This window comes from Hordeum vulgare, chromosome 6H (assembly GCF_904849725.1).
Source record: "Hordeum vulgare subsp. vulgare chromosome 6H, MorexV3_pseudomolecules_assembly, whole genome shotgun sequence".
In the NCBI taxonomy this organism is placed as follows: Eukaryota; Viridiplantae; Streptophyta; class Magnoliopsida; order Poales; family Poaceae; genus Hordeum; species Hordeum vulgare.
Genome location: NC_058523.1, coordinates 91,711,813 through 91,733,577, shown reverse-complemented (window position 1 = coordinate 91,733,577; position 21,765 = coordinate 91,711,813). Strand labels below are relative to the sequence as shown.

Genomic DNA, 21,765 nt, shown 5'->3' with positions numbered 1-21,765 from the left:
CCTTTTTCGTTTGCCTTTCCTTTGCTTGTGTGCTATGTGCCTTCAATATGCTTGCATATTTGCTTGCTAAAAATCTATTGATATGGATCCTCATCCACTTGCTAATCTCTTTAAGAGATCCAATTATGTTGAACCAATTGCTAGTGAGTTTTGTGCACTAGATTATCTTTATGAAGTTTTGCTTGAGATGCATGAATATGAAAATTGTGATAAAGAAATTTACGAAGTGATTCACGAGGGATCCTTGAATGAAAAGCATGATTGCAATGGTTTCACTATAAATTCTATTAATGACAATCATGCTAAAAATATGCAAAACCCTAAGCTTGGGGATTCTAGTTTTGCTATGTCCACTACTTGTTGCAATGATCATGATTGGGGTGATGATTTTTCTTACGATCTTGAAAATTTGTTTAAGCCTCACGATGAATATGATATTGATAATAATGTTTGCAATAAGATTGAAAGTGGGTTTTGAGAAGTCATGACTTTAGTTGATGATAATCCCACTATTTTCGAAGAGTGTCAACTTTGCATGCATGTGGATCATGAAATGAATATCCTATGTGATAGCTATATTGTTGAATTTGATTATTATCCCACATGTAATTATTTCGAGAGAGGAAAATATGGTTGTAGAAATTTTCATATCACTAAATCGCCTCTCGTTATGTTGAGATTGTTATTGTCTCTTTCTTCTTCCTTGCATATGGTAACTATTGGTTGTCTTGACAATTTGTTTTCCTATAAAATTCCTATGCATAGGAAGTATGTTAGACTTAGATGTGATTTTCACATGCTTTATGATGCTCTCGTTGTGCTTCAATTCTTGTCTTTTATGTGAGCATCATTGAAATCGCTAAGCCTAGCTATGGGCATTAAACGATAGCGCTTGTTGGGGGGCAACCCAATGAATTTATTTTTGCTTTTTGCTTTCTGTTTTGTTGTGTACACACTATCATAATTCTTTTATGATCGTGTTTTTTATGTTTTTTTAGTGTTTGTGCCAAGTAGAACCTTTATGATCAGTCTTGGTGATGGTTGTTTGATCATGCTGAAAAAGACAGGAACTTTGTCCTCACGAAATTATTTTGAATTCCTATCCAGAAAGAGCTTTTCAGTTGATTCTTCTTTATTCTGGTTGATATGCAAATTTTCCTAATTTTCACAATTTTTCAGAATTTTTGGGATAACATAGGTATATGAAGTATACATATTCCTACAGACTGGTCTGTTTTTGACATATTCTGTTTTTGTTGTGTTGATTGCTTATTTTGATGAAACTATGGATAGTATCAGGGGGTACTAGCCATGGAAAAGTGAGAATACAGTAATATAACACCAATCTAAATGGAAATCAAGTTTACTACAGTACCTAAAGAGTTGGTGGTTTGTTTTCTTATGCTAATGATATCACGAGTTTCGGTTTAAGTTTTGTGTTGTGAAGTTTCCAAGTTTTGGGTGATGTTCTCATGGACAATAGGATAAAGAGTGGAAAGAGCTTAATCTTGGGCATGCCCAAGGAATCCCAAGCCAAATTCAAGGACACCAAAAATCCTAAGCTTGGGGATGCCCCGGGAAGGCATCCCCTCTTTCGTCTTCGATCCATCGGTAACGTTACATAGAGCTACATTTTTATTCACCACATGATATGTGTTTTGCTTGGAGAGTCGTGTATTATACGAGTCTTTTCTTTTTGTTTTGTCACAATCATCCTTGCTACACACCTTTTTTAGAGGGACATGCACTCATCGTGAATTTGCTAGAATACTCATTGAGCTTCACTTATATCTTTTGAGTTAGGCAATTTAGCTCGCATGTGCTTCACTTATATGTTTTGAGCTACATAAATTTGCTCTAGTGCTTCACTTAAATCTTTTTAGAGCACGGAGGTGTCATATTTTGAACAAATAAGAACTCTCGATCTTCACTTATATCTTTTTGAGAGTGCTCTCTCTTAGTAACTTGGTAATTGACGTGTGCTATGAAAGTAGTCCTAAAGATGATAGGCATCCAAAGAGGATATAATAAAAACTTCCATATTCAAGTGCATTGATTAGTAAGAGAAGTTTGATTCCTCACAATTAGTTTTGAGATATGGATATGGTAATATTAGAGTTATGTTAGTAGGCTGTTGTGAATCTAGAAATACTTGTGTTGAAGTTAGTGATTCCCGTAGCATGCACGTATGGTGAACCGCTATGTTAGGAAGTCGGAGCATAATTGATTTATTGGTTGTTATCCTTTGTGTGGCGGTCGGGATCGCGAGATGGTTAACACCTATCAACCCTTCCCCTAGGAGTATGCGTTTAGCACTTTGTTTCGATTACTAATAAAAACTTTCGCAATAAGTATATGAGTTCTTCATGACTAATGTGAGTCCATGGTATAGATGCACTTTCACCTTCCACCATTGCTAGCCTCTCTAGTGCCGCGCAACTTTCATCGGTGAACAAACCCACCATATACCTTCCTCAAAACAACCACATACCTACCTATTATGGCATTTTCATAGCCATTCCGAGATATATTGCCATGCAACTCCCACCGTTCCGTCTCATGACATGTGCCATCACTTTCATATTGCCATTGCATGATCGTAAGATAGCTAGCGAGATGTTTCAACGTCATACGCTAAGCTAGATCTTTGCACATCCCGGTACACTGCCGAAGGCATTTCCTATAGAGTCAGCATTGTTCTAAGTATCGAGTTGTAAGTAAATAAAAGTGTGATGATCATCATTATTAGAGCATTGTCCCATGTGAGGAAATAAATAAATAAATAAGGCCAAAGATTCCCACCAAAAAAATGAGAAAAAAATAGGCCAAAGAGCCCAAACAAAAAAAGAGAGAGAAAAAGAGAGAAGGGACAATGCTACTATCCTTTTCCCCACTTGTGCTTCAAAATAGCACCATGTTCTTCATGATAGCGAGTCTCTCGTTTCGTCAGTTTCCTATACTAGTGGGGATTATCATTTTATAACTTGGCTTGTATATTCCAATGACGGGCTTCCTCAAAATTGCCCTAGGTCTTCGTGAGCAAGCAAGTTGGGTGCACACCCACTAGTTTTCCTTTTGAACTTTCACACACTTATAGCTCTTGTGCATCCGTTGCATGGCAATCCCTACTCATTCACATTGATATCTATTGATGGGCATCTCCATAGCCCATTAATACGCCAAGTCAATGTGACCATCTCCTCCTTTTTGCCTCACAACCTTCACCACACTCTATTCCACCTATAGTGATATATCCATGGCTCACACTCATGTATTGCATGAGAGTTGAAAAAGTTTGAGAAAGTAAGAGTGCGAAAACAATTACTTGGCCAATACCGGGGTTGTGCATGATTTAAATTCGTTGTGTGGGGATGATGGAGCCTAGCGAGACTATATGATTTTGTAGGGATAACTTTCTTTGGCCTTGTTATTTCAAAAGTTCATGATCACTTTGCTAGTATGCTTGAAGTACTGTTGTTTTCATGTCAATAGTAAACTATTGTTTTGAATCTTACGGATCTGAACATTCATGCCACAAGAAAGAAGTTACAAAGGACAAATATGTTAGGTAGCATTCCACATCAAAAATTCAGTCTTTATCACTTCCCTACTCGAGGACGAACATGAGTTAAGCTTGGGGATGCTTGATACGTCTCCAACGTATCTATAATTTTTTATGGTTCCATGCTATTATCTTGTCAACTTTGGATGTTTTGTATGCATGAATATGCTATTTTATATCTTTTTTGGGACTAACCTATTAACTCAGTGCCAAGTGCCAGATTCCGTTTTCCCCGTGTTTTTGACCTTTTTCAGAGAAGAATATTAAACGAAGTCCAAACGGAATAAAACAAGCGAGATGATTTTTTCAGAACAGAAGATATGCACGTAACTTGAGAACCAAGGCAAAGGACCTCGGGGAGGTTACAAGCCCCCTAGCCGCGGCCGGGGGGGGGGGCTCCTGGCAGGCTTGTGGGCCCCCCGTGGCTCCTTTGCCCTACCTCTTTCGCCTATAAATTCTCTAAAAATCCAAAACCACCAGAGGGAGCCACGAAAATACTTTTCCGCCACCGCAAACTTCTGTCTCCGCAAGATCCCATCTGGGGACCGTTCTGGTGCCCTATCGGAGGGGGATTCAGACACGGAGGGCTTCTTCATCAACACCATTGCCTCTCCGATGATACGTGAGTAGTTCACCATAGACCTTCGGGTCCATAGCAAGTAGCTAGATGGCTTCTTCTCTCTCTTGGATCTTCAACACAAAGTTCCCCATGATCTTCATGGAGATCTATCCGATGTAATCTTCTTTTGCGGTGTGTTTGTCGAGATCCGATGAATTGTGGATTTATGATCAGATTGTCTATGAATATTATTTGAGTCTCTTCTGATCTCTTATATGCATGATTTCGTATCCTTGTAATTCTCTTCGAGTTATGGGTTTCGTTTGGCCAACTTGATCTATAATTCTTGCAATGGGAGAAGTGCTTGGTTTTGGGTTCATACCGTGCGGTGTCCTCACCTAGTGACAGAAGGGGTAGCGAGGCACGCATCGTGTTGTCGCCATCAAGGGTAAAAATATGGGGTTTATATCATATTGCATGAATCTATCCCTCTACGTCATGTCATCTTGCTTAAGGCATTACTCTGTTTGTTATGAACTCAATACACTAGATGCATGCTGGATAGCGGTCGATGTATGGAGTAATAGTAGTAGATGCAGAAAGTATCGGTCTACTTGTCTCGGACGTGATGCCTATATGTATGATCATTGCCTTAGATATCATCATGACTTTGCGCGATTGTATCAATTGCTCGACAGTAATTCGTTCACCCACCGCAATACTTGCTATCATGAGAGAAGCCTCTAGTGAACACTATGGCCCCCGGTCTACTTCACATCATATTTTCAGATCTACAAAGTTACTTTGTTGCACTTTTCGCCTTCAGATCTCACCTTGCAAATCATCGTGAAGGGATTGATAACCCCTTTATAGCGTTGGGTGCAAGTTTGTTTGTTTTTGCGTAGGTACATTGACATCGGTGCCTCATCTTGATAGTCCTACTGGATTGATACCTTGGTTCTCAAACTGAGGGAAATACTTACTGCTACTGTGCTGCATCACACTTTCCTCTTCAAGGGAAAAACCAATGCAAGCTCAAGAGGTAGCACCGTGCGGGGCAATCGCTCCTTTACAGAAAGGAGAACGAAGTCTTCTCTCGCAAGATTGCGAGAAGGACAAAATGGTCGTGGTCATAGGCGTGTGACCACAGGGCTAGTCTGATAGGATGGGCACCGCCTTGCCTAAAGGTGTTGGCGAACACTATTCGGGTACTGGTTAGGGCAGACTTGACTGGTGGCTATGGCACTGGTTTGATGGGTGGTTGTCTAGCGCTTATTGACCTAGATAAGATAGGATTAGCCAACGGTCAGCCTGGCTCTGATACCAAGGATGTGGGGACCGGATTTTCGGGGATTTCAATTTCCCTTCAACTGGCCCTTAAGTATACCACCCGAGGAATACTGTTAGCTGACACACCTTGCCTTGATACAAATGTCCAAGCAAAAATACACATTGAGGTACAAGACCAAGGTGGTGTGATGAGTACATCAAAAGGGTTTCTAGTGGTTGATGGCGAAAACATTACACGGATCTCCAACTCCTCTGGGACTCCATTTCCCATAGGAACGGCTGACCGGGTTAATTCCTATCTCACGCGATGACTGTCCTCGAAGCCTATGCTCCAAGCTTATCGTCCAACATATCCTCTCCAAGCTTGAAATCTGACCAAGACAATAGCCATGAACAAGCCAGTGAGTACTTTGAATGTACTCGCAAACATCAAGAAACAAACATATGATTTGAAGTGTTAATTATACACTCGTAATGATGCCATAATACTGCATCAACCCAAAATACTACTGAAGCATTAGTAGTGAAATTATAATAATACTGAAATTTATGAAGCAATCAATATGGGCAATAATAAGGAATGCAATATACAGCATGCCACAGTCGGGCGTCTCAGCGACACCACATAAAGCGCTTATATGAAATAATAAACATGCCATAGTCGGGCGTCTCAGCGACACCATATAAAGGCTTATATGGAATAGTAAACATGCCACAGTCGGGCGTCTCAGCGACACCACATAAAGGGCTTATATGGAATAATAAGCATGCCACAGTCGGGCGTCTCAGCGACACCACATAAAGGGCTTATATGGAATAATAAGCATTCCATAGTCGGGCGTCTCAGCGACACCACATAAAGGGCTTATATGGAATAATAAACATGCCACACTCGAGCGTCTCATCGACACCACATAAAAGGCTTATATGGAATAATAAACATGCCACAGTCGGGCGTCTCAGCGACACCACATAAAGGGCTTATATGAAATAATGAAGAATATCCAGGAGGTAGGACCGTCCTAGGGATATTCAACAATCAAAATCATAAGGGTTAGTCCATAGAAAATAATGTTTATAATCATCCACCATATTCCTCGATTAGTCTCATACTCCTTTAACTACCTCCGAAGACAGACACTTAGGCCGACACTTGACTAGTCAACCAACATCCTTGACCATGGACACGGCTACTCGAATAGTTTTGACCCCACAGAGGGTGTACTCTTTACCCATAGTTCACGGTTTTTGATAGTCATCATGACTAATCCCGCGTACGGCAATTTAGAAGCGGACACTCAGAACCAGCACACACCCATTTTACCTCCGCGAAGCCCGGCTTCACCCGGAATACGTTGCCAAGGTAAAACCATAAGACGGGGAGGCTCCGACCTCGACTAGCATGGGATCAAAAATATTTATTTCGCGCGCTCACGGGGAGTGCCCTCCCTTTCAGTCCCATACCACAAACACCCATGCCCCCTGACTGTATGACTGGATTTATACCACGGTCGTGGATACCTTCATCCCGGCCCCTCTACTGGTGTGTGACTGATAATAGGTCTGCAACTGAATATACCGAATCCATTATCCATGAAGCTATGGTAGCACGCAAGTAAGGAGACATACTGACAAGACTCAATCTACGGTCGACTTAGGAGGTTTAATTATTACCTGCATGATTAGCAGAAAACATATGCAAACAGGTCCACCACCCACCTAACATGCCTCGTTGACCACTCTCGTCCACGAGATGTCAATCCCACGGTCGTGTCTCCACAAGACACCGACTCTCACCGAATCCCATCCGGTAGGCATGTAGGGTAGGAAAGAGTGACCACTATCCATGCACAACAATCATAGAAATCCTTACTTTCAATATCATGAAACCACTTGCATGACTTGCCACATGAAATAACACCACATGTATAACATAACCCTATGTTACTTTCACCAAGCAAACACACATAACCAAGTTAAAAGTAGGTTCCGGATGCTTGCCTTCCAAGTGTAGAGAGGTGGGGTTCACCACAAAACTTTTGCAAGTTTTAACTCCTCTCTTCAAAGACTATTTAAAAACATATGCTAATTAACACACAATACAAAACAGCACATAAAGTTGTCTTAGAAATTTTTCAAATAAATACTAAAATAAACTAGACAAAATTTGAAAGAGGTGAGAAAAAGAATCAACTCATTTGGAGTTTTCTATAAAAAGTTATAGCTAGTCAAAGTTTGGTCAAAAAATCTGCTTTAAAAATCAAAAAGAAAAGAAAACGCTTCGGACGAAAATACGTTAGCGCCAGGGAGAAGATGTACTCGATAGAAGGCGTCTCCACTAGCACGGGCTCAAGCTGGGACAGAGACGCTGACACGCGGGGCCCACGTGCAGGTTTGACTGCGGTCTCCTTCTTCTTCCTGTGGCCGAAAGAAGAGGGGACTCCAGCGAGGCTCGCCCGCGACAGGGTCCTCCATTCGAGGAACTGAGGGCACCGACATGCTCAGGGGGTCACGGCACATCCATTTCACGATCTTGGGGCTGCGGCGGAGGTCGAGGGCGAGCGACTCTTCCCCCACGACGGAGGGAGCTTTGGCTCCGACGAGGTTAGGAGGGGTCCTAGGTGCAAGGAGAGGGTGGGGCAGCTCCATGGTGTCCAGGGGGTTCAAGTGGTAGGCTCAGGCAGGGGGAAGGCACTCTAACAAGACTGAATCGACCTGAGGCGCTGCGGTGGCCAAAGGTCACCGGAGTTGGGAACGAAGGGGTCTCGGCCCAAAATTGGAGCTAGAGGGGATGGCTACGGCTTGGAGGGGGAGCTTGGGTCGAGCTGGAACCGTTGGAGCTCCTTAAATAGCCCCGGAGTGTCGGTTCTGCGGCGGGGTTGGATGAGATCATCAGGGGCAGCTGCTGGCGAGGGCACATGGGCGACTCGATGCAACCACAGGGCGGGGACGCAGTGGCTCGTCGCAGGAAGGTGGTCCATGGGGTAGGTGGTGCTCGAGGAGGGCTTGGGCGGCGCTGCATCGCTGTGCTGCTACTGCTGCTTGACGACGGTCGGCGCGGCTGCGGCGTTGCAGGGGCGACAGGGGCAACACGGGCGCACGAGGAGCTCGTGCGAGTTAGCACACGCGCTAAGGCCTCTTTGGGTAGATGGGGCGGCAGGACTGCGATGCGGCGGCTCGGGCATACCAGCTGCAATCCGCACACTCCAGAGCATGCCCTCGCATGCCTGCCAGGTGCTTGACGAATTGCCACGGGTAGCTAGGGGCTTGGGCTGGTGGTGAAACACTCCAGAGTGACTAATGGCCTTACTAGGGTTCTGCTAGACATGCTGGTTCACTCCTGGGTACAACTTCACCACACAAACAAAATTTCATGCCAATTCTGGTCCAGGCTGCCAGGTGTTCGACAAAATGACCTGAGCATCTAGGAGCATTTGCTAGCCACAATAATTACCAGATATAAGCCTCATTGGATGGGCACAAAGATGCCAAGGTTACAATTACCAACTCAACAACTTTCTAATGTAGCTATAGCAAAAATCCATTTCTGAACAGGAACTAGATGATGATGCAACAGGGGTCAAAACAATTTCAATGGGGTTTAAATTTGATACTTAATGGTTTTATAGGGTGTACTGTAAGGACAAAAAATTTCAAGATCATTGGGGAAGGAAAAAGTGGGGTTGCAGTACAAAATGCCAATCTGGACCAAAATATAAAACAAGAAGTGGTGCTCAAATTTTTCAAAAGACTTACTTATATTTTTAAAGAAAACTCATTCATATAAACATCTTGACCTTTAGAAATTTTTACAGAATTATTAAAGACTTTAATGAAGAGGTTGCAGTGCAAAGCACCTACCTGGACGAGAATAGAAAAGATATCAATGAGCAATATTTTATCAAAATACTCAGCTGGGTTTTTGCATAAAAAATCATTTGTATGAACCTCTTGGCCACTACAAATTTTGGTAGATTTTTTGGGTACTTTATTTAACGGGATGTAGTACAAATCCCCAATTGGACCAGAAAGTAAAAAACAATTAATTTGCTTAATCCTTTCCAAAACACTTGGCTATATTTTTATATAAAGTTGATCCAAAAGTATAGTAGGTAATTGCCAAGTTTGTTGTGGAGTATTTAGAAGAAGTTAAGAGGTGGCTGTAGTTCAAAACTGGACCCACTGGCTAGGTGCACCGCGCTCCGACGACAAGCTCGACGTCGGCCCCATGCCGATAGGCTCCGGCACGCGCGGCCGCCCCCGCCCCTCATGTCGTCGAGCTCCCGGCGGAACAAGTCGTCCTTCCTGAAGACGGCGACCGAGACTCCTCATCGCGCTTCGGGTGTCGGAGACGGCGGCTGCGGCGGTGAGGGAAGCCGCGGAAGTGGCGGCGGCGGCGCAGGCAGACGACAACGGTGTCATTGACTAGGACGCCCTCGCCCAGAGCAGCGATGCCGACAACGACGGCGGTGTAGGCGACGATGACGTCAACGACGACTGTGCAGGCGACAATGGTTCGGTCGAGATCACCACCCCGAGCGCTTCAAACGATGAGTAGTAGTTTAGGGTTTTTATTTTGCAAAGAAATGTCGCCGAATTTGAGTACTAAGTTGTTTTTAATTTCTGCAAAAAGTATGTAATATATTTATGTTTAATTAAAGTCAGTAATGTTTAAACGCAATTTCAATGTGTTTTTGGGTTTAGTCGTTCACATCAGAAAGCGCGATACGGCACATCCGACCAATTTTTTAGGCTTCCATCAACAGAGAAAATAGCAGAAAAATTATTTAATGTCTAAATGCATTGAATCATTGCGTGTCTCCTTTTCATGATGATAAAAGTCTATGATAAATTTTTTGGTCAAAGAATTATCAGGTGATCAGAAAAATTGTTCACCACGATCGCCCACTCTTAACCAGCGATGAGCTGGTCACGTGATCAATACGCCCACGCGGAGTTGCGGTTGGAATAGAAGGACTAGTGCGGCTTGGTCTGGTCACCTTTGGGTTCGCCCTTCCTCCCCCACACGTCAGAGAGACAGCGTGCGAAACGAGCAGGGGAAAAAGAATACTGGGCCGTGGAAGGACGCTGCCGTAGTGTTGTTGTTGGGCCCGTTCAAGCCCAAACAAACGGGAGGCTGGGTTGGCTGGTCGCCCCAGCGCTGCAGAGGCTCCTTCGTTTTGTTTCGTTTAGTACCACCTCGCTCGCGGAGAGGTGAAGAGGCGGTCGAGGCTGCTATAAGAGGAGGGGGAGGGCAACAATACAACTCATACCTTTCTCGGCCTTTTGGCTAAGATCAAGTGTAGTATCTGTTCTTATCAGTTTAATATCTGATATGTGGACTACATGTCCACAACGATATTAAATTTATTTTTCGTGGGGGTGGGCCCACCACAGTAGCTTGCTGCTCGGGTCCACATGCGTCGCCTGGGCGTTGCACTGCTGCCCTGGCCCGGCGCACCCCAACCAAATCAATAGTTAAACTGTTAAAATTCTTTTGTTTGAAAGTCTCAAAACGCATGATAATATGTAACAGAATCAAAACCAGCTGGGCGGCTTGTATGGCCTGGAGATTCTGCTAGGCAGAGAGATTTGCTGTTTTAAAACTGCTCTGGTTAACCCTGTTTATTTGGTAGTGTACTTGTTGCTCCTATGAAGGAGAACAAACGAATCCCAACATTTTGTTTTCTCAAGCAAAACTATTTTGTTTTCTCAAGCAAAACTTCAAGGAACTTGTTCACATAAACCTGTTTACGTTTTGTTTTGTATGTGTCTGTAATGTTGAAGGTTGAATAACAGAGATTCGTATTAGGTGATGTATTAGGAGTAATCCCATATATCATGTTAGGAGTAATCCCATATATATCATGAAAGGATGATCTGCATAAAAGGATGCCATCATCTCCTTGTTTTCCTGCTTATGTCTCTTATGAATTTCTCATGTTCCCTCACCAGACTTTTCTAAAGTTGAAGAATATTGCAAGTGCTCTCAAGCAAGAACCTCATGACCACTAGTACCCACTATAGCCATTGATGGGCCATGCAAGCTTCTGAGCCATAACAACAAGTATCTACATTACCCTATTTACTTCAGTTACAAGATAAAGGAAGAACACACACGTCTTCTTAACAGAAAAAAGACTGATGCAATCAGTCAGAGAAATGATATAGATTAAAGCACTTGCAGTGTTGCTACTGCAAGGCACTCCACTAGAGTAAGTTTTCCATTCTAATATGCTAATGAGGCTAGTTAATCATCAACATGTTCTTCTCTGGTTAACCCTGTTTATTCCTATGAAGGAGAACAAACGAATCCCAACATTTTGTTTTCTCAAGCAAAACTTCAAGGAACTTGTTCACATAAACATGTTTACGTTTTGTATGTGTCTGTAATGTTGAAGAACAGAGATTCGTATTAGGTGATGTATTAGGAGTATCCCATATATCATGAAAGTATGATCTGCATAAAAGGATGCCATCATCTCCTTGTTTTCCTGCTTATGTCGGTGCGAATGAAAAGGATTTGTTGGTCATTGAAGCTTCTGAGCTACTGAAAAGCTTCTTACTGAAAAACAAAGAAGCCGTATTAATACGGGCCTTGCAAGAATGCTGAACACCATATACTATACTATTCAGTATCTACATAACCCTATTTACTGCAATTACAAGATAAAGGAAGAACAGATATATCTTTTTAACAGAAAAAAGACTGTTGCAATCAGTCAGAGAAATGATATAGATTAAAGCACTTGCAGTTTGCTTCTGTAAGGCACTCCACCAGAGTAAGTTTTCCATTCTGATCGGCTAATGAGGCTAGTTAATCATCAAGAGGTTACTCTCACCCCAAGAATTGTTGGTTGCTAATATACTGGAAGCCTATTGAACTATCAGAAACATAATTGAATGGTACAAGGCCAGATACGGGTACAACAAAACAAGATTTATGACGTGGGGATAACCCCGGGTAGGGCTAAAATCAAGCTTTCTCCAATCCTCCTTCAAAAACAACAACGCAAGACGGCCTCTTCCCACGAAGGGTCGGATGCCTATGTCTGGTTGCGCAACCGAGCTGGCTCGGGGCAAGGCCGCACTCTATTTGGCTCGACTGCGTCCCGCTAGCCAGCGGGGGTCAGCTCCAATCGCATCGCTCTAACAAACATGTCAGGGGCACATCATCAGAGGCATGGCTACAACGGCTCAGGTACCGCTCACCTGACCGTGCGTGCCTACAATGGTGGCGGTCGTACCTGTGACCCTCGCCGATTGCGACTAGCCGAGGCGGCACAGTGGCAACACGTCCGCCATCCACTCCATTACCTGCCCCGGCGTGGCTACAGTGCAGCCGGTGGTACCGCTGACTGTAGCCGGCTGCACAAGACGACGCTGCACAGTGTGGCGCATGCTGCTGCGTAACAAGCACACACCAATGATGACGACTGGCCGGCGGAACCCTGTAGCCGGCGGGCCCCTACATGCGACAAGACTCCTCCAACTGGTGGATCTCCTGGACGGCTAGAGAGGCTGCCAGCGGGGTCCCCCTCGTACCCTTTATTCTTATTGTAGAGCCAGGGGTTGGCCTATAAAACCCCCTGGTACCGCCCCATGCACGGGGTCGGCCGATCACAGACACACACACACAATAGAGGTAGAAGGCTACTAGCTCCTTCTTCCTCCTTCATCGCACAGCTCAAGGAGCACCATTGTAGCCCCATTCGGTTTATCAACCAAACTAGCAGGACTAGGAGTGTTACCTCCCACGAAGGGCCTCGAACCCGAGTACATCGTGTGTCTCCCACCGCTTGTCCCCAATCCCGTTTCCGGAGCCCGCAGACATTCTTACGGCCCCAACCACGTTCGATAAGCTACCCCATGGCATTTGTCGTGAGAAAACGACGACAGTTGGCGCCCACCGTGGGGTCGTCCGTGGTGCCGGTCGGAGTCACGCTCCGGGCGGGACCCCTCGCCAACTCCGCCGGACACATCACGTCCAGACTGATTAGCACGCCCTCCCTGCTATTTCGTTTCGTTTAGTACCACCTCGCTCGCGGAGGCGGGGAGAGGCGGTCGAGTGAGCTATAAAAGCAGGGGGAGGGCAGCAACACAACTCATACCTTTCTCGGCCTTTTGGCTAAGATCAAGTGTAGTATTTGTTCTTATCAGTTTAATATCTCATATGTGGGCCATGTGCCTACAACGATATTAAATTTATTTTTTGTGGGGGTGGGCCCACCACAGTAGCTTGCTGCTGGGGTCCACACGCGTCGCCTGGGCGTTGCACTGCTGCCCTGGCCCGGCGCACCCCAACTGAAAAGGATCGAGATGGACCTAGAGGGGGGGGGGGGGGTGAATAGGTACAAATCCAAATTTTAACAATTACTTAGCAATTTTAGGCTAAAGTGCGGAATATAAGTGTAAGCCTAATAATTGCTATGACAAAGAGTAAGCTATTAGGAGTGAAGCAAGGCAAGCGGTAAACAATAAGCAAGCAAATACAAGTATGTAATAAGGATTAACACAAGTAGAGAGTTAGGGTTAGGAATAACCGAAACTCCGAGAGAGACAAGGATGTATCCCGATGTTCACTTCCTTGGAGGGAAGCTACGTCACCGTTAGAGGGGCGGATGTTACCGCGAAGGCACACCAACGCCACATAGGCTCACCCTGTTCTCCCTTTGAGATAACTCCACGAAGGCGTTTCTCAACCACTAGTGGTAAGCCTTGAGGTGGCTTCCAAACCTTCACAAACTTTCCGGGGGATATCACAATGGTTTGATTCCTCTCTGAAGACTCCTACCGCCTAGGAGTCTCCAACCTCCAAGAGTAACAAGATCACGGGGATTGCTCAAAACTTGCTCAAATCACAAATCACTTTGGTGGGAAGGAGGAGAGGGAGACGATCTATCTTTTGATTGGAACAACACTCTAAAGGACTCACAAATGCTCTTGGGATCTAGGATTTGGTGTAGACAAGAGTGAGTGAGAGGAAAGGTGTTCTTGGGTGTGTCTTAGCTGTGTTGAGCACCCTTTCACGAGGTGGGAGAAGAGTATTTATAGTGTGGAGTGAAATCCAGCCGTTGGAGGTGCAATAAGTCACACAGGGTCCGGACGTCCGACACTTGTCGGACATCCGGGCGTCCGTGAGGGACCGGATGTACGACAGAGGTCGGACGTCCGAGACCTGTAGTCATGACTGGAACTGTTCTGAATTCATCAGCGTCCGGACGTCCGACAGGGGTCGGTCGTCCGAGGCCTGTAGATGTGCCTGAACCCATTTGAATTCATCAGCAGCCGGACGTCCGGAGTGGCCCGAAAGTCCGTGTTATACAACACAATTTCTACTCGTGGTGGCTTCCGGATTTCCGATGGGTGTCGGATATCCGGCGCTCGGACGTCCGGAGGGGGCCGGATTTCCGAGATATAGTGCACACAAACTACTGGTGTTGACCTCCGGATTTCCGGAGCTTGGCCGGACGTCCGGCCCTCGGTCGTCCGGAGGGAGCCGGATTTCCGAGATATAAGCCTTACAAACTACTGGTGTCTGGCTGCGGATTTCCGGAGGGAGCCGGATGTCCGGCCCTCGGACGTCCGGAGGTAGCCGGATGTCCGAGGTAATTGGACATATGTTGAATTGTAGAAAGTACAGTATGTGGTGTTTGATATGTTTGTAGAGATGTGGTATGAGCAAGTTTATCGCAAAGCCAGTGATCCCCTCTTAATAGTGCGGGATCCCTATACTCAATATCAGTAAACTCAAAAGACTATTCTACAACATCTCTTCTTAATCCCGAGTCTTCTCGAAATATGAATCACCAATCTTTTCAGGCAACCTTTGGCACATAAATCTTAATCTACTAAAGTACTTGCCGTCGTGAGATACACTCAACAAATAGGATTAGTTTCCTATGTATGTGTTGTCATTAACACCAAAAGACAATTAGGGGCATACTATGCACTTTCAATCTCCCCCTTTTTGGTAGTTGATGACAACATATACATAGGTCTCAAAAATATTAACCATACATTATAGTCTAGGAGATATTTAGTATGGAGCTCCCCCTTAGGATATGCATGATACAGAAATCGAAGCTCCAAATGGATCAACATGGAAGTATAACAGATCATCATAGAAATAAAGAAGCAAGACATAATAGTCTATGATGATATCATAGCAAATCACAACCATTCATAAGTAGCCATACATGAGTTTTATCCATTACATTAAATCTCCAAAGACTAAAAATGACGAGAATAAAAATTTAACTACGATACATTACTCCCCCTTTGGCACCAAGTACCAAAAAGGGAGCCATCAATAACACCAACCAAACTCAGAGCTCATCACCATCATCATCAGCATCATCAGCCAAACCACTGCCCCCAGCCTCGTCAAAGAACTCAGACCACTCAGGACCAGAAGGGAAGCCAAAATCAATGGAAGGAGCAGCAGGAGGGGCCTCATCATCACTCACAGTAAGATCGCCCGAGGCTCGCAGACGAGCCTTGAGGGCATTCTGAGAGGAAACTAAGCGGGAAACCACATCATGGGTTTGACCACACTGAAAGGAGACAGCCTTCATCAAAGCAGAGTGAGCTTTGCCAAGGAATTTGGCAATGCGACCGAGAGACGCGGAGCTAGATGAAGGGGTGGCGGCCCGTGCAGCAGTGCGGCGAGTGGTAGTAGATGAAGTTGGGGCGTTCTTGGGAGCAAAATCATTCGCCATGTGAGCGGGAATGGTCCACTTGTGATGGATGTGAGTGGTAGCCACAGAGAAATCAACAACGTGGTTAATAAGTGCCTGAGTGAAAGGAGCATGAGGAAAGGCTCGCTTGAACTGAAAGCTAGCAAGCCGAATCTCATGCCATAGGAAATGGGGCACATTGATTTTGGTCTTGGGGTTCTCGAACAAGTGGTACATGATATCGATACAATAGCCACTGCAAGAACCCTTATCACCCATCTTGGGATAGATGGTGCGGATGACACACTGAAAGATAATGAAGAAAGGTGAGCGCCAGATGGATACCTGGTTAAGGTCCTTCTGGTGCTCATCCTCATCAAGCTCACGTAGTGGTTTGAGGAGGTGTCCACACACTTCAATATTCTTAGGTGCATGGTTAGGATCATCCTTATGTATTTTATGACCGGAATGGGGAAAACCCAGAGCGGCAACAAAAGTAGCATAAGTGGCTTTGAAACGAACATCAGAGGTCATCCAGGTGACAGTGTTGTCGGAGGCAAAGTGACATGTGGCATAGAACTGGTGAATGGCAGCATCATTATAGTCGCAATGAAAAGCAAACGGGGCGGCAAACCCCGAAGACTCAATAAGCTCAAAGGCACCCGAATATTTCGCCGGGTGCTTGCGAATATGCTCAATATCAATGTAAAGATGATTAGATAACCCCTTAGGAACTATGACCGTGGAAAAGACGTCTGCCTGGACGTTTGTGCGAAAACGTGAATCCGTAGAATCACTGCCGACCTCGTATTGATTTACGTCGCGGCGGAAAGTAAGATAGGAAGCTGCCCCAAGTGTGGTAAAGTTTGTGATATCACGACCTAACGTGGCAGGAGGCTCTAAAGAGATGCGGCGAGCTTCACCTTCAGGCTGGGCAGGAGGCGGTTGTGGCATGTAGGATGCCCTGCGAGACCCGAGCTTGGACCTTCGAGCGACGGGTTGAGGAAGTTCCTCAGTGGCAAGCTCCTCCTCGAAGTCGGGGTCAGCATCATCAGACGGTGATGGAGATGGCGACCGCCGGGGCGGAGAACGCCGGGCAGCCCGTTTGAAGGGACGGTGTGGCTCATCCGATTCCGACCCCATGTTCATAGGGATGCGAGAGGATGAGCCGGCCACGGTCTTCCGAGCGGTGTGCTTGGTCTTGCCCATGGAGCCCTACGCGGATGAAGAATCCCCAAATGAGGAACGAACAAGGAGAGACATGGGATAAATCAAATCCACGTGAGAAAAGACGGAGGAGCAACCTGAGATGGATCCCGTGAAGAGTACGGACGGAGAAGTAGGGGATCCGCGGAGAAGAGCGGCTTGAGCTCGGGGGTGGCGGCGTTGGGAAGGTGCTCCTCGAGCAGCTCCCAGGGCTCGCGGCGGCGGCTGGGGGGAAAAGGGGGCGCATGGGATTAGGGCAAAAGCCCCAGCCCCGCGCCCAGCTTTATATAGGGGCCCCGAGGCGTCGGACGTCCGAGAGGCGTCGGACGTCCGGAGGTCGGACGTCCGAGAGGAGTCGGACGTCCGGAGGATGTTTTGGCGCCGGACGTCCGAGATGAGCCGGACGTCCGAGAGAGAGGGAGGAGAGGGGTGTTTTGATGATGATGACTTGCATGGTATAAATATATATAGAACAAGCTATGAGCACTGTTTTCCTAGAAGCATTACATGCATGAAATGATCTGTGCGTACGTTGTAAGCTTAAAAACACATAGAATTACTACGCACTCCCCCTAAATATATGCGCACATCAAGACACAACCATAATGTGAGTGTATGTATGTGTGCAAGATTTCAAGATATATTGTCAAGCTCCAAGAAACCAAGTTCACGCCTAAGTTGACAGAACCTAGCTACGCTAAGTGGCTTGGTGAAAATGTCGGCTAACTGCATGTCGGTACCCACATGGGTAATATCAATGTCACCCTTTTGCACATGGTCTCTCAAAAAATGATACCTAATATCAATATGTTTTGTGCGAGGGTGATCAATGGGGTTTACGGAGATCTTTATGGCACTTTCATTATCACAGAGAAGAGGAACGTGTCGATACATGATACCATAATCCTTCAGTGTTTGCCTCATCCATAGCAATTGAGTAGCACAGCTTGCGGCTGCAATATATTCGGCCTCGGCCGTGGAGAGAGAAACACAGTTCTGCTTCTTCGAGGACCAACTTACCAACGAGCGTCCAAGAAACTGACATGCACCGGAAGTGGATTTCCGTCCCACTTTATCACCGGCTCAATCCGCATCAGAATACCCAATAAGATCAAACTTTGCATCCTTAGGGTACCATAAGCCTAACTTTGGGGTGTGAACAAGGTATCTAAGAACGTGCTTAACCGCCGTGTGATGGCTTTCCATAGGGGAAGCTTGAAATCTAGCACATATTCCTACACTTAACATGATGTCCGGTCTAGATGCACAAAGGTAAAGCAGCGAACCAATCATGGAGCGATAAGTAGATGGGTCAAAAGGAATACCGTTTGAGTCTTCATTTAGAACTACATCGGTGGCCATGGGTGTCTTCATTGGTTTAGCATTTGTCATATCAAATTTCTCAAGAATATCCTTGAGGTACTTAGTTTGAGACAAGAAAATCCCCTCTTGAAATTGTTGTATTTGAAAACCAAGAAAGAACTTCAAGTCCGTGTTGAGTGACATCTCAAAGGTCTTGGTCATGGAGGCCGCAAACTTCATGCACAAATGGATGTTACGAGAACCAAAAATGATGTCATCTACATAGATTTGGCATAAGATCAAATCACCATTTTCCCTCTTAGTAAAAAGAGTGGGATCGATCACCCCCACCAAAAAGCCATCATCGAGTAGGAACTTCTTAAGATGATCGTACCAAGCACGGGGTGCTTGTTTAAGACCATAAAGTGCCTTGTGAAGTTTATATACATGGTCTTTGTGATGAGGGTCAACAAACCCAGGTGGTTGTGATACATATACCTCTGCTTGTAGAGGACCGTTAAGAAAAGCACTTTTCACATCCATTTAATGCAAGGTAAAACCATTGAAAGCAGCATAGGCCAATAAAATGCGAATGGACTCAAGACGAGCAACAGGGGCGAAAGTTTCACCAAAGTCCAAACCTTCAACTTGGGAGTACCCCTGTGCTACTAACCTTGCCTTGTTGCGTAGAACAGTCCCGTTCTCATCTTCCTTGTTCTTGAAAATCCATTTAGTTCCAATAACATTATGTTCCTTAGTTGGTCGTTCTACCAATGACCATACTTCATTGCGTGTGAAACTGTTTAGCTCTTCTTGCATAGCAAGTAGCCAGTCATTGTCACATAGTGCATCCTGAACCCTGTGTGGCACGGTACTAGAGACAAACGAAAAGTGAGCACAAAAGTTTGTTAATTGTTTACGAGTCACTCTACCTTCCGATACGCCTGTGAGGATTTGATCAATATCAACACGACCGGCCACACGTGGCATGATGGAGGTCAAGGTTTCACGAGGTTCAACTTCGTTTCCATCATCAGTGTCCTCAACATATGGATCATTTATGTGCGGAGGAAGATATTCCTCTTCGCGTTGCACCTGTTGAGGTTCATCATCAAGCATACCCATACTTTGGTCTACCTCTTGAAGATCAACTTGTTCTTGAGTGTCATCTCCCACTTGATCCTCAAAAACTGGCATGATGGGTGTGCTAATATCTTGTGGAGGTACGGGTAGTGGACTGTCTTGAGGATGTGAGATGTTCTCATCATCTTCATCATCATCATGGGGTCTTTGTTCCATAGGCAGAAGTGCACCTACACCCATGTTTAAGATATCTTGTGAGGAGTCTTCTTCACCTGCAACATTTAGATCAACTTGCTCCCCATGGGAGCGGTTAAATTCATCAAACGTCACGTCACAGGTTTCTATAACATATCTAGTGGATTTGTTGTAGACTCTATAGGCGTGAGAGTTTGACCCATAGCCAACAAAAATCCCTTCAGTTGTTTTGGATTGAAATTTCCCTAACCGTTCCCGTTTGTTGAGGATGAAGCATTTGCATCCAAATACACGAAAGTACTTAACATTGGGCTTGTTCCCAGTTAGGAGCTCATATGGAGTTTTCTCCAATATTGATCGGAGGAAGAACCGGTTTGATGCATGACATGCTGTGTTGACGGCCTCAGCCCAAAAGCTATGTGGTGACTTGTATTCATGTAACATGGACCTTGCCATTTCCACAAGTGTCCGGTTCTTCCTCTCTGCCACACCATTTTGTTGGGGGGTGTAAGGTGCGGAGTACTGATGTTCAATCCCCTCATCACTAAGAAATTCTTCTAGGGTGTAGTTCTTGAACTCAGAGCCATTATCACTTCTTACTGCCTTGATGTCCTTGTCAAACTTCCGCTGGGCTTGTTTGGCAAAGTCAATGAAAGTGACCTTCGTCTCGTCCTTGGACTTGGGAAAGAACACCCATGTATATCTTGAGTAATCATCAACAATGACTAGGCCATACTTTTTCCCTCCAAGACTTGCCCATGAAGGAGGCCCAAATAGATCAACATGAAGGAGCTCTAACGGCCTCGAAGTGGATACAACGTTCTTGGGTGGATGTCTTGATTGATGTTGCTTCCCAGCTATGAATGCACTGCACACACGATCTTTCTTAAAAGACACATTTGTTAGTCCAAGGATGTGATTACCGTTTAAGAGTTTTGAAGATTTTTCATGGCAACATGGGCGAGCCGGCGATGCCACAGCCATCCCATGTCGGCCTTGGCCATTAGACAAGTTGTATGGAAAGTGCTCTCTTTCGAGAAATCAACCGTGTAAAGGTTGCCATCCAACTCTCCAACAAAAGCCACTTCAAGAGTGTCTCTCTTAAAGACTTTCACATCCGTTAGTCCAAATAGTGTGTCATAACCGACGGAAGCCAATTGACGAACTGAAAGTAAATGATATTGAAGAGATTGGACAAGCATGACATTTGCAATAGACATGTCATTAGTGATTGCCACCTTACCCAACCCAATTACCTGCCCTTTCGACCCTCCACCAAATACAATGCTCATGTATGGTCGAATGGCTTGCATGAAGTCATAGAGCAAGTTACTATCTCCGGTCATATGATTGGTGCATCCACTGTCGATCACCCATTTTGCTCCACCGGAGAAAACAGCCTGTAACGAATTAAGACTTGGTTTGAGGTACCCATTTTGTCATGGGGCCTTTCACATTAGTTACAAGAGTCTTAGGGACCCAAATGGCATAGAATCGAAATGCATTACGGGGACCAACAAATTTAGCATAAACTTCTCCTTCCTTTGATTTGCGTAGTACATAGGATGGAGGCATGAATTCGGTTGTCTTGTTGTGAGTAGACGGTCCCCTAGTGGCCGATCCACTCACAACCTTACCTTTCTCCATGTGTCCCTCTGGTACAAATATTTCCTTAAGAGGAGTGGTACACTTCAAAGGAGATTCACTTTTCTTGGCAGTGCTTGGGTTGAACCCAAGCCCTTTCTTGGCGACACCTCCATTGTGTCGACTTAAGATCTCATTGAGAGTCTTTTGTCCTTGCGCACATGTCATGAGACCTCTGTCTAGCTGTGCCCTTAACTGTTGGGGAACGTCGCATGGGAAACAAAAAATTTCCTACGCGCACGAAG

The 21,765-nt window shown here is 45.2% G+C and overlaps 2 non-coding genes across 2 annotated transcripts; both read left to right on the top strand.

Moving 5' to 3' along the window:
* The first annotated feature begins 10,680 nt into the window (after positions 1-10,680).
* LOC123406448 lies at positions 10,681-10,877 on the top strand. Its single transcript, XR_006612151.1, has one exon. It is a non-coding gene; the product is annotated as a U2 spliceosomal RNA (small nuclear RNA).
* A 2,641-nt stretch (positions 10,878-13,518) lies between these two features.
* LOC123406453 lies at positions 13,519-13,715 on the top strand. The gene has a single exon (XR_006612156.1). It is a non-coding gene; the product is annotated as a U2 spliceosomal RNA (small nuclear RNA).
* Positions 13,716-21,765: the final 8,050 nt, after the last annotated feature.